We start from the raw sequence: 17,441 nt of genomic DNA on the forward strand, positions 1-17,441 counted from the left end.
TAACCTATTTAATCTTTAGAAAAATAGGTATAGATTATTAATACTTGTATGACTCCGTGTAAGGCAGAACAGAAATAATCACACAGAAAAAGCAGACTTTTTAAAACCTGTTTAACTCAAAATCTGTTGGAAAAAATCTGGTAATTCCTGAAATCCAGGACCAGTGGATTATGAGCACCATTGTCATCTTTCTACTTGCAAAGTTTTCAACAACATTAGTTATTTGTCTGAAATTAGTTTTATATTGCTTTTCAAAGAGCTGTTGCAAAAATGACTGATCATCAGCAAAATGTCTGTGTAATAATTTTTTAGATATTTTTAGGCTTATGCATGGGATAAGTAAATTTGTGCATTAAAGTGAAATAGTTTGTTCCCAGGTACCTCTTCTTGCATTTCTTCCATTCAGTAAAGGAAGGACCGCATTCTTTAACATAAGGTCTTTTTGCTAACCATTGTTGTCTCAGATGAACTACTTTCTAAATTATCTATTCTCATACATCCAGTTAGGTAAAATTCTGACATTTATATAAATGCGAAATTTCCTACGATGGATTAGGGTCATGGAGTTTTAATGTGGATTTGATATAATAATCATAATACATAGCTAGGTGTCTGTATTATTCAATTGAAACCATTTAATACTGAGTTGGCTAACACAATGTCCTGAATTCAGTGGTTTAAAATGGCAAAGGCCTACTTCTTATTCATGTTACACATTTAATTCAGGTCAACAGGGGAATATGCTCCTCTTAGTTATTCATGTACGGACAATGCTTCTTCTGTTAGCCATACTGCTTGAAGTACCCATTCTCCTGAGCTGACCACTGGTTGACCACTAGTGAAATGCTTCAGTGCAGAAGTGATATTCATCATGTCAATCACTCGCATTTTGCTGTTTATAAACAGTCAGTTGTTAGACCTAACTTCAAGAGGTTAGAGAATGTAAACCTTCTTATGCCTGGAAATACCGAAAAATCTTTGCAACATCATCCACGCGTGTATACAAACACCATCAACATAAATGAAAAACAGTCACCACAGTTTCAATAGAGTAGGTAATTCTGTCATTTATGAGGTAGTTTGTATGAATCTCAAAAATATTCGATGGCTCATTTTCCCCAGCTCCTGTATATTACACACGAGTGTATCCTGAATCTCCACTTACCTTCACCTTTGTATTTATCTCTCAGTGCTCAGCAGAGCCGGAAGTGAGCTTTCTGGTAATAGAAACAAAGACTGGGTAACTCCAACTAGTATTAAAATTTGCATTCTGATTTCACTTATAAGAAAACCATGTAAAGAGAACCGTGAGGGATCTTTTCCCACAAGAGTACCAGTTCCTGGAAAACTAGAATTAGTAGTGCATTTTACATAAGAATGCTTCTTTAGCACAGAAATGTTCCTGCCATATTGCCCTGTTGAAGGTAATCACAAATTACCTTCTTAATTAATGATTCTGTCTAAAACAGATATTTTTATTGGTGTGAGCTATATATTGTTTGAGTACAAAAGGCAAGTTATATTTAGACATTATTTGAATTGACTGATATTATTATAGTTAATAAAATAGATACAAAAGTTTGATTAAATTATTTTAAAGCTAGTTCTTTCTACTGATGTCAGTGTATCAAAGTAACTCTACTCTTACTTTCTAAGTTAATACTTCATGGAAAAGATTTTAAGGAATCTTAATATTTACTGTGTACTCATTTTGTAAATTAAAAAAACTGAATTATATATATAACTTTGTTTACTCTAAAAAGTTGTATATTTATAAACACACATATATACTAAAATTTGGAAGATAATATTGTTTTGCACAGAATATAGTGTAGTCAAAATAAAGTCCTATATTATAACATATAGATATCAACTTTAATTTATATTTTATAAAGAAAATATTTATATATGAATTTATTTTAGCTTAGTTACTAATTATTAGCCTAAAGTAATTAATAATTAATTATTATAATTACCAACTGAAATGATGACCAAATAAATTTACACTTACTTTGATAGTCTAATAAATTTTCAATTACATATTTCATTATAGTACCAAGTTTGATAATATTTTATGAAATATATTTTAATTAATAGAAAGATTATGGTGCTTTTTATTTTCTTTCTTGTTTGTCACATTTCAATAGAGGATATTGTAAACAGGTACATACAACAAATTGGAACACTAAATTTATGTAGGATTTTGAAAAGCCACAATCTCTTTAAATTTTAATTTGTTCATTTGAAAAATAAGCAATTGATTTAGCATTCTCAAAGGACTAACATTAAAATTCTCTTCCTCCCTATACAAAACACAATACAATGTCATAATTTCTTCCATTTTTGAATATTCAAATATACATATTTAAATATATATGTATTTGACAAATACCTTCAAATTGTTAGAAAAAATTTTAAACTTCAAATTATTATATAAAAAGCACAAATGTTTTAAATTATATATAACAAATATTAATAAAAATTCTCATGTCACCTTACTTAAAGAGAAAGAAATATAATGCTTAGATGTAGATGTGTGAGGTTTTGGAAGTGAAAGAGTAATCACACTGGAAAGATACAAAAAAAATAATGACCTAAGTATTCTAAAAATATTTTATTATTATATGTATTACTATATTTTAATACATTTTTAGCTGTGAAACTCCAGCTGTGAAACTGGAGTTGAAATACAGTGCTGAGCTGGACAGTGGTTATAAAGACCCTATATTATTTGCCATCCAGATGGAGAATGAACAAGACATTAAGAACGGAAAAACAGAAAGACAAAAAAAATATCTTTTCAACTAAAATATCAAAAACAGCAGCATAAGTTAAACAAACCCAGGTATGGCTGACTTCAAGTATCATTTTTATACAGTGTCATGCTGTAGAGTACAAAGAGATTTATTCTGTTGTGTGGGGAATTAGGAAACACTTTATAGTAAAACTGGCATTTAATCCACGTTATAAATTTTAATGGGATCTTCATGATGGCAGTAGAAGACAGTAAGGAAAAGTTAATTTGAGCAAAATAAATTCTATATTTTGGGAGGGTACAGAATAATTCTATGGAATTGATATTTTGCTTGATTTGTTGAAGACTGCTATAGATTATGATTGAATATATTGTTTCTTATGTAGTACAATTATCTAAATGAGTGATCTATGTAAAAAAGGAGGACAGAAATGGTTAGGAATAATTTTTCTTTGTAGGAAGACAATTGTCCTTGTGTCGCTGCAGGCTGCAGGCATCACGCATATAACAACTGCAACGTAGAATCTATAAATATATTCCTTCCGAAATTAAACCTCCCAAGCAGGGTAAATCCACAAGGCCATGAAGAAAATTCCAAGGAGGAAGAGAAAACAGATTTTCCCTTCTTTATGTAAAAACCAATTAGTTATTTGCTTTGTTTTAGGTTTGGTTTTGGTTTGTTTTCAGTTTTGTTAAATAAACTCCTATGAATACGCATACACGTTGCGTATGATATCTTATTCTATGGCCAGGATTAGCATAACTGATAGTCCCCAGTAATCTTTGCAACTGACCATAAGGACAGCAATCTTCTCCACCACTAATCTCTCTATTATTGTATCTAATCTTAGGTTATCACCTGTTAAAAGACAAACCTGGAGAACCCTAGAGGTTCATTTTCATCTTCCTTTTGGTAATTTAGTTGAAAGATGGCTCAACTGAACTGTGCCAGCTGGTAGAGAGATGAGAATGTCTCAAGATGTCATCATTCTGAGTAGCAAGGCTCTTTTTCCAGGGCCCTTGTATGCCTGTCTACCTTGTCTCTCAGTATATACACTCTTTAGCATTATTCCTGAGCCCAATAATTCCTTGATAGATTTCTTGTTAATTTGAAAAACTAGATGTTACTAACCAATTTTTTTACTAACCTATATTTCTGTAAGTGTATCCTATCCTAGCATGCAGTGGGGCTTATTCTCTCTTGGAACAATGACCATGACTTATATAGAATATTTATGACTGGCTTTTGCAATTGAAGGAGAGAAGCTGGAAAATAGTAGGCACCCTCCAATCTATTATTTACAAATAAACTTTACTTATGTTTGTTCCACGTGATGATAGTAGTAGTGTGTGTTCATAACTCCCACATAGAACCTCCTCAGGTATGAAACTTAGCCTTTTCATCTATATGTATTTTACTTTGGTCTGACGCAGTTCATCTATGCTCTAAATTCTGTCAGTTTTGCACAATATAAAAACAAGCTGAATAAAAAATGTAGATTATGCTTATATAAACTTATCAAACATTTTGAAGAATATTTGTCATCTTAACAACCAATTTAATCAAATATTTTAATCGAATGATATCAAGCTTGACTACACTGGCAGAACTAGTTGGTTATTTAGCATTGAATAATGTAAGCAAAGTTTCCTTTTATAATGAATTTTATATGTGACCAAAAATAATCTTTTAATATGCTCATTTCTTAATATCCTAATTCCAGAGCAATATTAATTGAAATATTACATGTTTCAATATGGTTAAAGTTAAGTTTAGCATTAAATGTAAATGGTAACATAAAAATTATCACTAACATTTTAAAGTAAGAGAGCACAAGCACACAATGACATTAAAATTGTCCTAAACATTTTACAATATGTTTTAAAATTTATTTAAAATTAAATATTTTCTATTAAAATTGTGCATTCCAATGATTTCACATACATTTTCTTAATTATTTTGCAATATTTAAATTATTCTTCCTGGCCCTATATTTTTCTGGAAAATGAAGCTTACATTCACATCCATAATAACTCAAGTTATCAATTTCCTTTCACACTTCAAATTTTCTGATATTTCATGTAAACTGAGAGTCATGAGAAAATTCCAGTCAATTTAGGTAATCCATTAAAAGTACATGAATAACTTTGTTCTAGATCATCTCACTGGCTTCAAAGAATAATCAAAAAAGAAGCAGCAGGTGAAAAAAACAAAAGAGCCATCACAATATTGAAGGAAAAGAAGAAAGCTGAAGGACTGATTCTTCACAAAAATTAACTCCAAATGGATCACAAATCTAAATGTGAAACAGAGAACTATAAAATTTCTGGAAGATAACATAAAAGAAAACTTAGAATACCCTGAATATGGTGATGAATTTTTAGATATGACACCAAAGGTATGGTCCACGAAACAAATAATTTGATTAACTGGATCACTAAAATTAAAAACTTTTCTCTATGAAAGATAATGTCAAGAGAATAAGAATTCAAGTCACAGACTGGGTGAAAATAATTGCCAAACACACATCTGATAAAGAACAGTTAGCCAAAATATAAAAAGAACCCTTAAAACTCAACAATAAGAAAACAAAATGGGTTAGAATCCTTAAAAGACATCTTACCAAAGAAAATATGTGAAAAGATTCTAGACAACATATGTCATCACAGCACTGCAAATTAAAACAACAATGAGATGTCACTATACACCTATTAGAATGGCTGAAATCTGGAACACTCACACCAACCACTGACAATGATTTAGGGTAGCAGAAACTCTCTTTACTTGCTGGTGGAATGCAAAATGGTACAGCTACTTTGGAAGACAGTTTGTCAACTTCTTATAAAAGTACACAAACCTTTACCATAAGATCCAGCAATTATGCTCATTGGCATTTATACAAAGGAGTCAAAATTTACATTCATACAAAAACCTGCACAGTAATGTTTACAGCAGCTTTATTCACAACTGCTAGACCCTGGAAGCCACCTGGATTCCTCCAGGAAATGAATGGATAAACTGTACTACATCCAAACAATGGAATATTATTCAGCACTATAAAGAAATGATCAAAACACTAAAAAACATGAAGGAAACTTAAATGTATAGTACTAAGTAAAAGAAACCAATCTGAAAAGGCTATATACGGTCTGATTCCAACTATATGGCATTCTGGAAAAGGCAAAATATGGAGACAGTAAAAATATCAGTGATTGTCAGGCATTGAGGTGGAGGGAGGGATAAATAGGTGAATACTAAAGACTTTTAGGGTAGTGAAACTTCTCTGTATGATATTATAATGATGGATATATGTTCTTATACATTTGTCCAAATCCATAGAATGTACAAGACCAAAAGCGAACCATATTGTAAACTATGGACTTTAGGTAATAATGATGTATCAATGAAGGTTCGTCGTTTGTTATAAATGCATCGGTCTGGTAAGAAAGGTAGACAACATGGCAGCAGGGATTATATGGGAAATCTCTGTACTTTGTCCTCAACTTTTTGTGAACCTTAAACTACACTGAAAAATAGTCTTAATTTTTTAAAAGAAATGTATGTAAATACATGGAATAAAATGTTAAAATGCATAGTAATTGCTGCTAAAATAATAATACAATATCTTTTCTATCACATGTAATAAATTTATTTTTCTCTGGGAAAGGGGAAAGAGGTTAGTTAATCTAGCTTTCCAGGCTCAGGGAGAGAGAACATAGCATTCATAATTTAGAAGGATAGAAACAAATCATGAGTTAAGTTAGGAAATAAAATCCTATACAACAGTTTCAACAATAGAAATTTGAAAGTGATCAAAAACGTAACCCTTTATCATGGAAAGAACAGAACTAAAAAAAAGTTAGCATTACATATTTTTTATTTTCATGAGCTAATGCATGGATGGAAGACAAATAAATATTAGTTGGTTCAAAATAATTTTCTCACAATACAGAATTATAAAACTTACATATCGAGCAAATGATGACTTTTGTTTTATTTTAATGCTCTCACAAGTGTTACAAGCTAATTTTTATTCTCAAACTCAGGTTTTCAGATATTACACCTGTTTAAAAAATTAACAAAACTAGAAGCCTTTAGAGGTTGCTATGTAGCTAAAAATTGTGTTTTTTCCTTCAATATGTGGTTATAGTGTGAAATATAAGCATGAAAATGACACTGTGGGCCGCTATATTTATCCTCTCAGTGACTTGAGCAGCACATAAAGTTTATTTAATTTGTAATTAATTTTTATCACTTGATGCCGCAGACACAACCTGAGAGAAAATTTTAGCATTTGCTTTCTGAGTTTTATATCACCTTCCATCATAGGAACTCCACACTTGAATTTCTCATATTGACTGACACACCAGGGAGACACCAAACCCTCCTTGATATCCTAGTCTCAAATAGAAGTTTTTCCCTTTTATTAGTATTTTAGTCTTAAATCTAACAATACTGTAAAGCAGAATGAAACACCTTTTCCAAATAGTCCTTAAGAGTATACTTATGCTGGGGAAATTAAAATGTTACTGATAATTAAAGAGCATCTTATTTTATATAAAATTTAAAAAGAAATATATAAAAAACATAGTTATTTTAAAAGTCTTCACAAGGCTTTTCGGTTTTAAGATAACTGATTTTGGGGGGAAAGCATCATATTTTAAAACAAAAGAGAATAGTACTTGGATGTAAAAGTTTGGTTTTCTAATCGCAGTTGCAAACTGCACTGTTGCTTTGAGACAATGCCTTCCCCTCATCATGCCTCAGTGTTCACATAATGTCCATCAGAATAATTTTCTATTAGGAGACATAAAGATAATATATGTCAAAGACTTTTGTAAACTATAATGGACATTCTGATTAACATCTTAGTATTCTCAAAGGGGATTTTCTTATGGTAACCAACTGCAAAATCTCAATGACTTAAAACAATGAACACTTATTTTTCAATCACTTCCTTTGCAAAGGGGGTACACTGATCATAGTCACAAAGAATCTCAAGCTAATGGAGCAATCACCATATCAAGAGTTTCCATTTGCTGCACCAACAGAAATGATGCTTCTTACACTGGCAAGTAAATGATCTAGAAAAGAACTGACACGTGTTCATTTTTGCTGTAAGCATTTATCAGCCAATAATAGAAGCCTGGTAACCACAAATAAAACAGGAAATGAAGACTTACAATGTGCCTGGAAAAAAAGAAAATGTAAAATAATTGTCAAAAGCAGTAATGGTTATCATGAAATATAAATATTGAAAGATGGAGTAAAATAAACAGGAAGAATCCATTTCATATCTATGAGGTTAAAAACAATTAATCTGACAATTTAAACATTAGCAAGGATGTGGAGCAAAAGACATTTTTATACATGGTGGTGGAATATAAATTGGTGTATGCCATTTGGAGAAAAATTTGGAAAAACCTAAGAAAGTAAAAGACATGCAAACTGTAAATCCTAATTATTCAAACTAATTCGATATCACTCCCTAAAAAAAAATTATCCAGGTGCATAGCAGATATAAAAACTTGCTTGTAAAACTGAAATATTGGAAAACATGTCTACATGTGCACTGAAAAAAGAATGGATGAATACAAAATATATATTGCACATCACACACATCATAGATATTTATGTAGATACCTATATATATAATAAATAAACTAGAATTATATGCAGCCACTTGAATAAATGTCCCCCCAAAACAGTATGGTACAACTTATATAAAACTTTAAAAAGTCAAAACAATTCTTTAGCATTTAAGAAAGATAAATATCTCACATATAATTCGATATTTATATTAGATTTGTTTATGCATTTAAATAAAATTATAAGTATTGGTATATATTAATTATTACTTCACATTTATTCTCATTTATAGTTATTAATGTTATATTTACATGGGTGTAGATATATTTAGTTTTGGTTCTTTAGATGTCTTTTGATAAAAATAAGTACAGAATGAGAAATAATTTCGATAACTGCAAACATACAATTGAGACAAAATTAGTTATCATTAGGCATGTAGGAAGTGGCCAAATGTTAGCCATAATTAGACATTTATCTGACTTAAATTAGTTGCCACTGTGCTCACATGTGAAAGTAAAAGCAAGATTTTTAAGTTCTAAAAGTGCTGGCTATTTTTTTTCAAAGTTCGAAGTGTTTAAGAAAGTCGAGAACTATTTTATGCAATGAGCAATAATAATCACACCTCCTCTCCCTGCCCCCTCCAAAATCACAATAATGTAAATGTATAGGACCTTATAAATTTCTGGAATAAAAATTTTAGCCATTTTTTTAAAGACATCTTGAAAGTTTATAATTCCTTGCTTAACCTTGAATCAGCGGTGTGTTGACTCTATTAGTCCCTGAAAGTTTATTAAATATTCAGGAATTTTGTAAGGCATTCATTAAGAAGTAGCTTTCCTCAGTTATGGTGGAGTGTATACACCATGGAAATACCACAAATCAGGGTTTTAATTTATTTTTAATTTTGATATAGTTTTCATTTCTGAGTCAGTTCAGTTTACCTGTGCAGGCACTAGTTATAGCACCTGCAAAATTCCTTATATAGTCTTTTAAATCTATATCAGCAAATGGATTTCTTTCCAAATTTAAGTGTACTTCCTTTGTCTATTGGAAATCACCTCAAATAATCTTACATGAATAAAATTAAAGTTAAGAACTTGAAGTAGAATACCAATATTGTCATCTAAACCTATTGTTTAATAATGGTTTGATAATCACCTCTACATTAAATAATACACAGGAGAGTAAATACTAAACATAATATACTTCAATTAAAAATTTTTATCATATGCCTTGAGCTCTTTGAGAACTAAATTTATTTTCAACATGTGTTTAGTTTAGAATATTCTATATTTATACACATTTTTATAAATTTGTCATGTTCAGAAGAGGGGATTTCTAAGTTTTGTGAATCAGTTAAGATTATACATTCTAAGAGACAACATAGAAATCAATTGATAATTCATAAAGATATAAAGTAAATTAATCCGAGTATAAGTTGAAGGTATCAATCATGTTTTCAGTAATATTCTAGGCAAATGGACTCTGAAAATATAGAAAAAAATTGGGAGTTGATAAAAAGTAAATAGGCTTGAAAAAATTAAAATGGATGACATTCAAATTATGGAAATTTAATAGGGAATTTATAAAATTTATTTTGAAATACACACTGAAGAATGATTATGTCATAACTTTTCATAGCAGGCATGATAATATAAATGTAAGCTAATAACAGCCTAGGTATTTCTATTATTAGATACAAAAATATATTATTAGACATGGAAAATATTAGATGTAGAAAAATGTCATTAGAAAAATAACATGGTCTTCTGTGTTATAAATTCTTAATCAGATAGATTTGGTATTCTTTGAGAAAAAAGGCATCTTCTATTTCTTTAGTAGCCACTTAAAAAACTATTCATAGATTAAAATATCTAAATATCTCTATAGTGATGAGTAATTTTGAAAACTATCCATGATTTATGAATAATTAAAATAGGTAGAAATGCCCATTAGGAACTAGCAAGATTGCTAAAACAAATTCTGAAAATTTAAACATATTTTGAAAGCTTATTGGAATATATTATAGAAATACCACTGACCTAACATATTTTATGTTTAACAAAGATGTTTTAGAAAGAATCTTATGTGTGGACTCTTGTATCTTGAACATTCGCAATGTTAATTTGACAAAAATTTGTTTTCTAAGTAAGACATTACAATAGATTCTATGTGATAGTAAAGTTAAATGAGAAGCATTATAATATTTAAAAAATCAAATTGAGAAGTCACTGATGAAGAGAAAACTTCCAAGAAGAGTTCCCATGAAGACATTTAGTTCGCATCTCTATCCCTTTGACACTTAAAAGTAATGATTTGATGAGTTTGTACAAAATAATGACTAAATCTATTTACCAGCTAATGAATCAAATCTAATATAATAAAAATGCCCAAATAGAAAACGTAACTATCACACTTGGATTCCATCACTCTCCCAACACACACAATAAAAGAAAACACAAACACAAAATACAGAATTAACATAACAACTACAGAATGAAGGAAACATAATTTCATAAAGATTTTGCTTGGGTATAGGTAAAAGATGTAAATTGGAAAAGCAGTCAGTTTCACACAAATCATAAATCTTATCCAGCACCATTGGATAATACCGGCTAATGATTATCTGTATACACAAACAAAAAAAGTAAGCTTTAACAATAGCAGCATCTCTGGAATGGCCTGAATTATAAGATGCTACTCCCCCGAAATTATTTAATCTAAATTGGCATCCATTTTGGTTTCTGAGTATGAGAACTGTGCTAACTCTGGACTTGGTGCTCTGAGAAGCTCTTTAGGTTTGAAACTTTTTTTTTTTTCAGGTAGGAAGAAAATCTAAGTGACTAACTTCCATTCTCTAGCCAGTTGTGCTCCATTACTTCATATATCTCAGGCTTATTTTCAATAAGCAATCTAGGCAGACCAGGTATTTTCCTAAAAACAATCTAAGATAAGGACTTTTTTGGTCACCTTGTTAGTAAATTCCAAAAAATGTTTACAAGAAAGTCTGGTCCCATCAACATTTCCTCAAACATCCTCCAGGAGGAAGCAAATATGTTATAGATCTCTTAATTCTTTCTTTAACAAACGTCAATTACATAAGAATCCACTGTGGCTATATTTGATACCTAACAGCTGATAAGATAGCCTATATTTCAGAATTTAAAAAGGCATCAATAATTTTGCAGAAACCCCCAAAAAGTGATTTAAAAAACAGGGGATAAACAATTATCTTAGAAAAAGATTACCTAATTAATGGCGCATTTTGCCTTGTGAAAAGACTAGGTAATACATTTGTTTTATTATGGAAGAAAGTTTAAATTTAGGTTGAAGACTATAAAGGTCAGAGTTAGAATGCATGAGTCAGATTTCCAAGAAAGCATATTTTGGCATAAGTACAAGTCCATGACAATCATTTAGGCTGCCTTGAAAAGAATGAGGGAAAGAAAGCTCTTTGCCAGTCTTACCAACGTTACTGTTTACTTCTACTGAATTGAGTCACACTTAAGAATACTGCTAGAGTTCAGGTTGCTGACTGAGACATATTGATTAGTAGATGAGACTCGTTAGTTTAAAAAGGCAATGTGTATGAAAATTTTTTTCTTTTGTTTCCTTTAACAGATGCATAAAACTGTTACAGCTGGCCATGATATTCTGCCACATGGAAGAAAGCATAGCCATCATCTCCCTCTCTTTCTACTGGGGGAAAACACAAATGCCCACACACTCCCTTACCCCAACACTCCCTCTCTCTCTCTTTCTCTCTGTTTCTGTGTCTCTCTCTTTGTATCGCTCTCTCTCTTTCTGTCTCTCTCTCTCTTTCTCTGTCTCTCTCCATCTCTCTCTCGGTCTGTCTCTCTCTGTCTCTCTCTCTCATTCTCTCTTTCTCTCTTCCCCCCCTCTCAGTGGGGAATTTTGCCTTTGGGTTTGAAACAAAAGCCTGTTTAAGAGAAAACTGGCATGTTCCCTAAGGGGTATCTCTACCTCTGTGATTAGCTTGGTTCTGGCATAAGAATAAAACTCTACCTCTGAGTCTGCTAGTTTTGAGATACTAAGCCTTTCCTTCAGAAATCACTATTTCCCCCCACATATCCAGAAGAAAGAACAGAAAGCACAAATGCCATTTTAAATGAAACTGTGAGACACCTGGAATCCTGTGCTATGATAAATAAAATTGGAAAGTAAAATAAGAAATCCAAAAGGACTTCTCAGATAAGCCAGGGAAACTAAGCTGATTGCCCTGTCAAATTTATGACAGTCAAAAATTAGAGGCATGTGTGGAAGAAAGCTGGATTAAAGCAACAGGTTCAAAAAACAAGGACCTGAGTAAAAGTCAGTATGAGAAACCTGACTGATTACTAGATCCCAAAACTAAATAATTCCTACAAAAACAAAGGAATGTTCTATGAAGATACTGAGCCAGACACTGGGTCCCAGAGACACAGGGACCCAAAGTAGAGCAAAAAGTCTAGAAGCAGAATTGGATTAAACTGGAGAATCAGGTGATATGAATAACTTAAGAAAAGACTTTCACACTAATAGGGGCATTTAGATAAGGGCCAATTGTTAAATAAAATGAAAATGCACCAAATGAAAATGCATCAAATCTAAAGTTGCTGCTAAAAAATGATACAATATGGCAGCAGCATTAGTCTCATCGTTGCTAGTTGCCATTGTTCTCCCTCTGTAGAGATCATACAGGATATGCTTTCTATCTCAGATCAGGGACCACCAATACATGCACAGAACACCTCAGGACAAAGAAGCCCACACTGGAATCTCAGCTGTGGTTTCTATTACCCTGATGTTTGTATAGGCCTCCTCTTAACATATAACTAGTGGCATAGCCACCTTCCAATCTCAGCAAGACCAGCTGCAAATCACCAATATTACTACGATCAATAAATGATGTTGAAAAGCTGGTACAAATTGTCCAGGACTTTACCTCAGACCCATAGTTAATCAATGTTTTGTGCCTTGACCAGGGATCAGAGCCACCCGGGTGCATTTCTTATTTCTGTAACACAGCTCAGTCAATTGTAGGCCTGCCACATTTGATGCTCACAGCACAACTTCCAACTCTTTTTACCTTCCACCACAGCTCCAGAGTTCTGACAACCAGTTTAATGTATCCTCAACAAAGAATTAGGGAATCTTCTTTGAAGTAGCTGAATTACCTGCATGTACTGACATTTTGAGTTCTCAAAAAAGCTTGCCAGCTACCTGATTTGACACAGGGAAGTCTACAATGCACAGAGATGTTCCAATCAGCACTTTAATGTCTCATTTTCAAATAATCATGTTGGTAATATAATTAGGGGACACCGCTAAGATGAAAGAAGTAACTCAGACACTTATTCTCAGAGGTAAGGAAATAGTTCGTATCTATGATAAAAAGAAAAATCATAAGACATTAAAATCTTGAATATTAAAAGTTTGATACATGAAATCAAAAAGGATAGAGAAATAAAAATGTAGAAGTTATATAAATCTTCCAGAAGTTAGAACAGAAACACAAAGAGAAGGACAATGGATGAAGGATATGACAATCAGAGGAACAATCAAGGCAATTCGATAGCCAAAGAAATAAATAATAAGTTCTTCATGGAGCTTGGGGAGGACTGGAAGAGGAGTAGTAAGGAAATGTTCAAAGAAATATTAAAATAAAACTTATCATTATTGAATGACTTAAGTATCTGGATGGAAGCGATCATATGTTGCTCACTCAGTAATGAAACAAATCCCTATCAGGGCATGTCAGGGTAAAATGTCATATAATCAGGACAAAAGAAATGATAACTCCTTATAAGATGTGAAATATAACTGTTTCAAGTTCCTGAACATCAATGTTTGAAGCTAGGATTGAGTGGTACAATCCCTTAATGTAAAATACATTTCAACTTAAAATTTGACACCCAGACAAATCATTCATCATGTGTTAGGTTAATAAAAAGTATTCTCAGAAGAGCACTCTCAACAAGCTTACCTGACATGTGTTCTTTCTCAGGATGTTACAAAAGGAAAAAGGGAAAACAGGAATCGAGGCTTATGCTTGAAGCTACGGACGGAACACAAGAAGAAATACGTATGTGTGGCACAGGGCATGGGGACATAGGAGGAGTCCTATGATGACGATAAAAGGAAACCGAGATTGATAGCCGTGTAGGAGAAAGAATAGCTGCAGGAGGGGTGTGTCCAATGAGGAAAATGAACTGTTCAATTACGTAACAGGATTAAATATGTGGAAAATTAAGATAAGTATATTACAGAGCTATTAGAAGATTGGAAAGATTTTACCATATAACTTCAAAGAAAGTTATGCAAAGAAAAAGTACAATCGGTTATTTGAGTAACAGAAAAAGTTGTACAAAAATGGAAATGCAATTAAAGTGCATTGCTTATCTCAGAGGAGAACGATATTTTCATAAGCAAAATAATGTTTTTAAACAAAAGTTGTGGGATTGCTATGTTTGAAAAATGGTGAGAAGGAGGAAAGAGGTGTAAGAACACTGCAGTCCTTATCTAATATAACATATTTAACAATATTATTTATAATTCAAAATATAGTAGTTCTTATATATGTAGGTTAGGAAGATAAATTCTAGAAGAAACTCAGAGTTGAAAGTTGTTTTTTTTTTAAATGTTGAGAATGGAGCTCGGAGAAAAGAGACTATTTTTATAATGTACTTATAAGCCTTTTCAAATTTTTATTTAAAAAATATGTGTAATTACAACTGAAGCAAATTACAACTTATAAAAAAGGAAAAAAGAAAAGTATATTTCTATAAGAATTCTGTACTAGAATTAGTTCAGCTACAGCTGGTTACCCTGTTTTATGGAGTATTTCATTTGATGACTTTTAAGCCAACATTAAATCCTAAGACTATAATTCTCTAATTTCATTTTTTAAATATTAGTACTGTTCTAAAAATTCTGTTAAACTCTTCATAGTGTCTCTTGGTTAAGACTTGAATTTTATGTTCTCCACAACTATGTAAATGTGGACATGGTAATTTAATAAGAACTTCTAAATTAGACTAGATGACAGCTAAATTTCAAATCATATAAGCCTATCCGCATAACTTACATGATAGAGGGCCAAGAGAAATTTCTTAAATCTGCTAGAGGAAGAAGAAAACATGATCGAGTCACATTTTGATTTTCAATTTGCATATTACAGTCATCTAAAGCAATTTGCTTATCACTTTTAAGATGTGTTTACATTCAAGTGGATGCCTTATTTCTTACTCATTATTCTCCTTATCTTGTCAAGCATTACTGATGAAAGTTATCTATCTCTGCTTCAGGTCGTCTTCATCCATTCTCCATCTCCTGACTGAACTGGGACTCCAAATTATTATTATTTTTTTAAATCCTCTTTTAACAAAGGTTATCACCTTGTGTCAATCAATTCTCATTGCAAGATTTAACCTTGGGCATCATTCCAGCATTCTTCAAATGTTATACTTTTGTGAATTCTACGGTTATTACCTAATTTTTTCTTTGATATTTCAAATTGCGCCTCTTTCTTTCCCTGTTTTCACTCAATTGTCTTGCCACGACTATTAGTATTTCTCTCCAGAATAAACTTTCCCTATATGATAAAAACTTTCTTATATATTTCTCCACTTCTCTTCTGATATTCAAATATAAATATGTGTGCATGTGTAGATAGAGATCAATATGTAATCCTTCTTTAAAGCACAATCTATAATTTCTTATGGAATAAGAGATTCCACAGAGATGCCACTTCAATTTAACAACACTCGGGTGTTAGGAAGGCTTCATAAGTGTTAATTCATTCAATTCTCATAAAAATCAGAGTAGGAGATTGTATTATTATTCTCATTTTGCATATTAAGAAGTTAAAGTTTAAAATGATTAAGCGACTTGCCCAAAGTCGCAAACCTAGTAAGTGGCATGGGAAGACTATGTCTCTGGAATCCATTATCTTAATTACTACTCTACAAGATTGCCATATTTTGAATATATTTGAGCAAAGGAGATGCTCCACCCAGTTGTTTTATCCGTTAAGGAAACAAGGTATTATCTCTCAGGATTGAAATTGTATAATTACCAAGTGATTTATTCCCTATGAACAATTAGTAACCACATACTCTCTTGATTAAACCTATAAAATGGTTTTCACACCTTCCGTGCTATTCTCACTGCAACCGCCAATGTAGTTCCAAGCCCTTTTAATTTAATAACAGATTCTTAACTGATCCTTCCATCAGTTCCTTTCTTCCTTTCCATTCCTCTTCTTTCCTTTCTTTCTACCTTCCTTTCTTCCTCTTTTTCTTTACTGCTTCATGTTGCCTAGAAGATGCCTCCCAGCTTCCTCATTTACGATACATAACATGAAAGCTCACCTTCAGCCTTCAGATACCTATGTTGATCTCCAGTATTCACATTTACTACTAAGTTTTTATTTACTGATTTCCTGTAGGCCTCTTTGCCCTCATAATCTCTTGACTGTTAGCTCTGCTCTGTCACAGAGTTTGACTTCTACAGGCCCTGTTTCCCAGGCTCTTCTGCCAAGTTACTTAATAGGGGTTCAGCCAATGGGAAGCACTGACAAAAAAGTGTGAAGGCATGCAACTTCTCCCCCTGCTCTGCCTTAGGCAGATACTGTTGCGTTTCCTCTGTGTCTCCAGCTCTCTCTAATGCACACAAATTCTACAAAATAACTGCAGGACCTGAACTTCAAGAAAACTTCTGACTCCATTTATTCCAGTCTTGGGGCAATTAGCAGTTCATGCCGCTGCTGATCTCTGGGTTGTCCAACAGTCCCTTCTGTGCTTTCTCACACAGGCAGACCTTGCAGACAATGCGGGTTCAGTTCCAGACCACCACAATAAAGCAAGCATCACTATAAAGTGAGTTATGACCTTTTTGCTGGTGGAGGGTCTTGCCTTCAATTCGCTTTTTAAAAAATGCAGTATCTGTAAAGCACAATAAAGTGCAATAATGCAAGTTTGCCTGTATTCTATCTCTGTTTGTATCAATGTGTTGCGTTAAATTTTCTCTATTTAAATATTTAGAGCAGTTTTTTTTTTTGTTTTCCATCCTTAAAAATAAAACAAACAAAAATCC

The sequence above is a fragment of the Pteropus alecto genome, unplaced genomic scaffold (genome assembly GCF_000325575.1).
Source record: "Pteropus alecto unplaced genomic scaffold, ASM32557v1 scaffold72, whole genome shotgun sequence".
NCBI classification, from domain to species: Eukaryota; Metazoa; Chordata; class Mammalia; order Chiroptera; family Pteropodidae; genus Pteropus; species Pteropus alecto.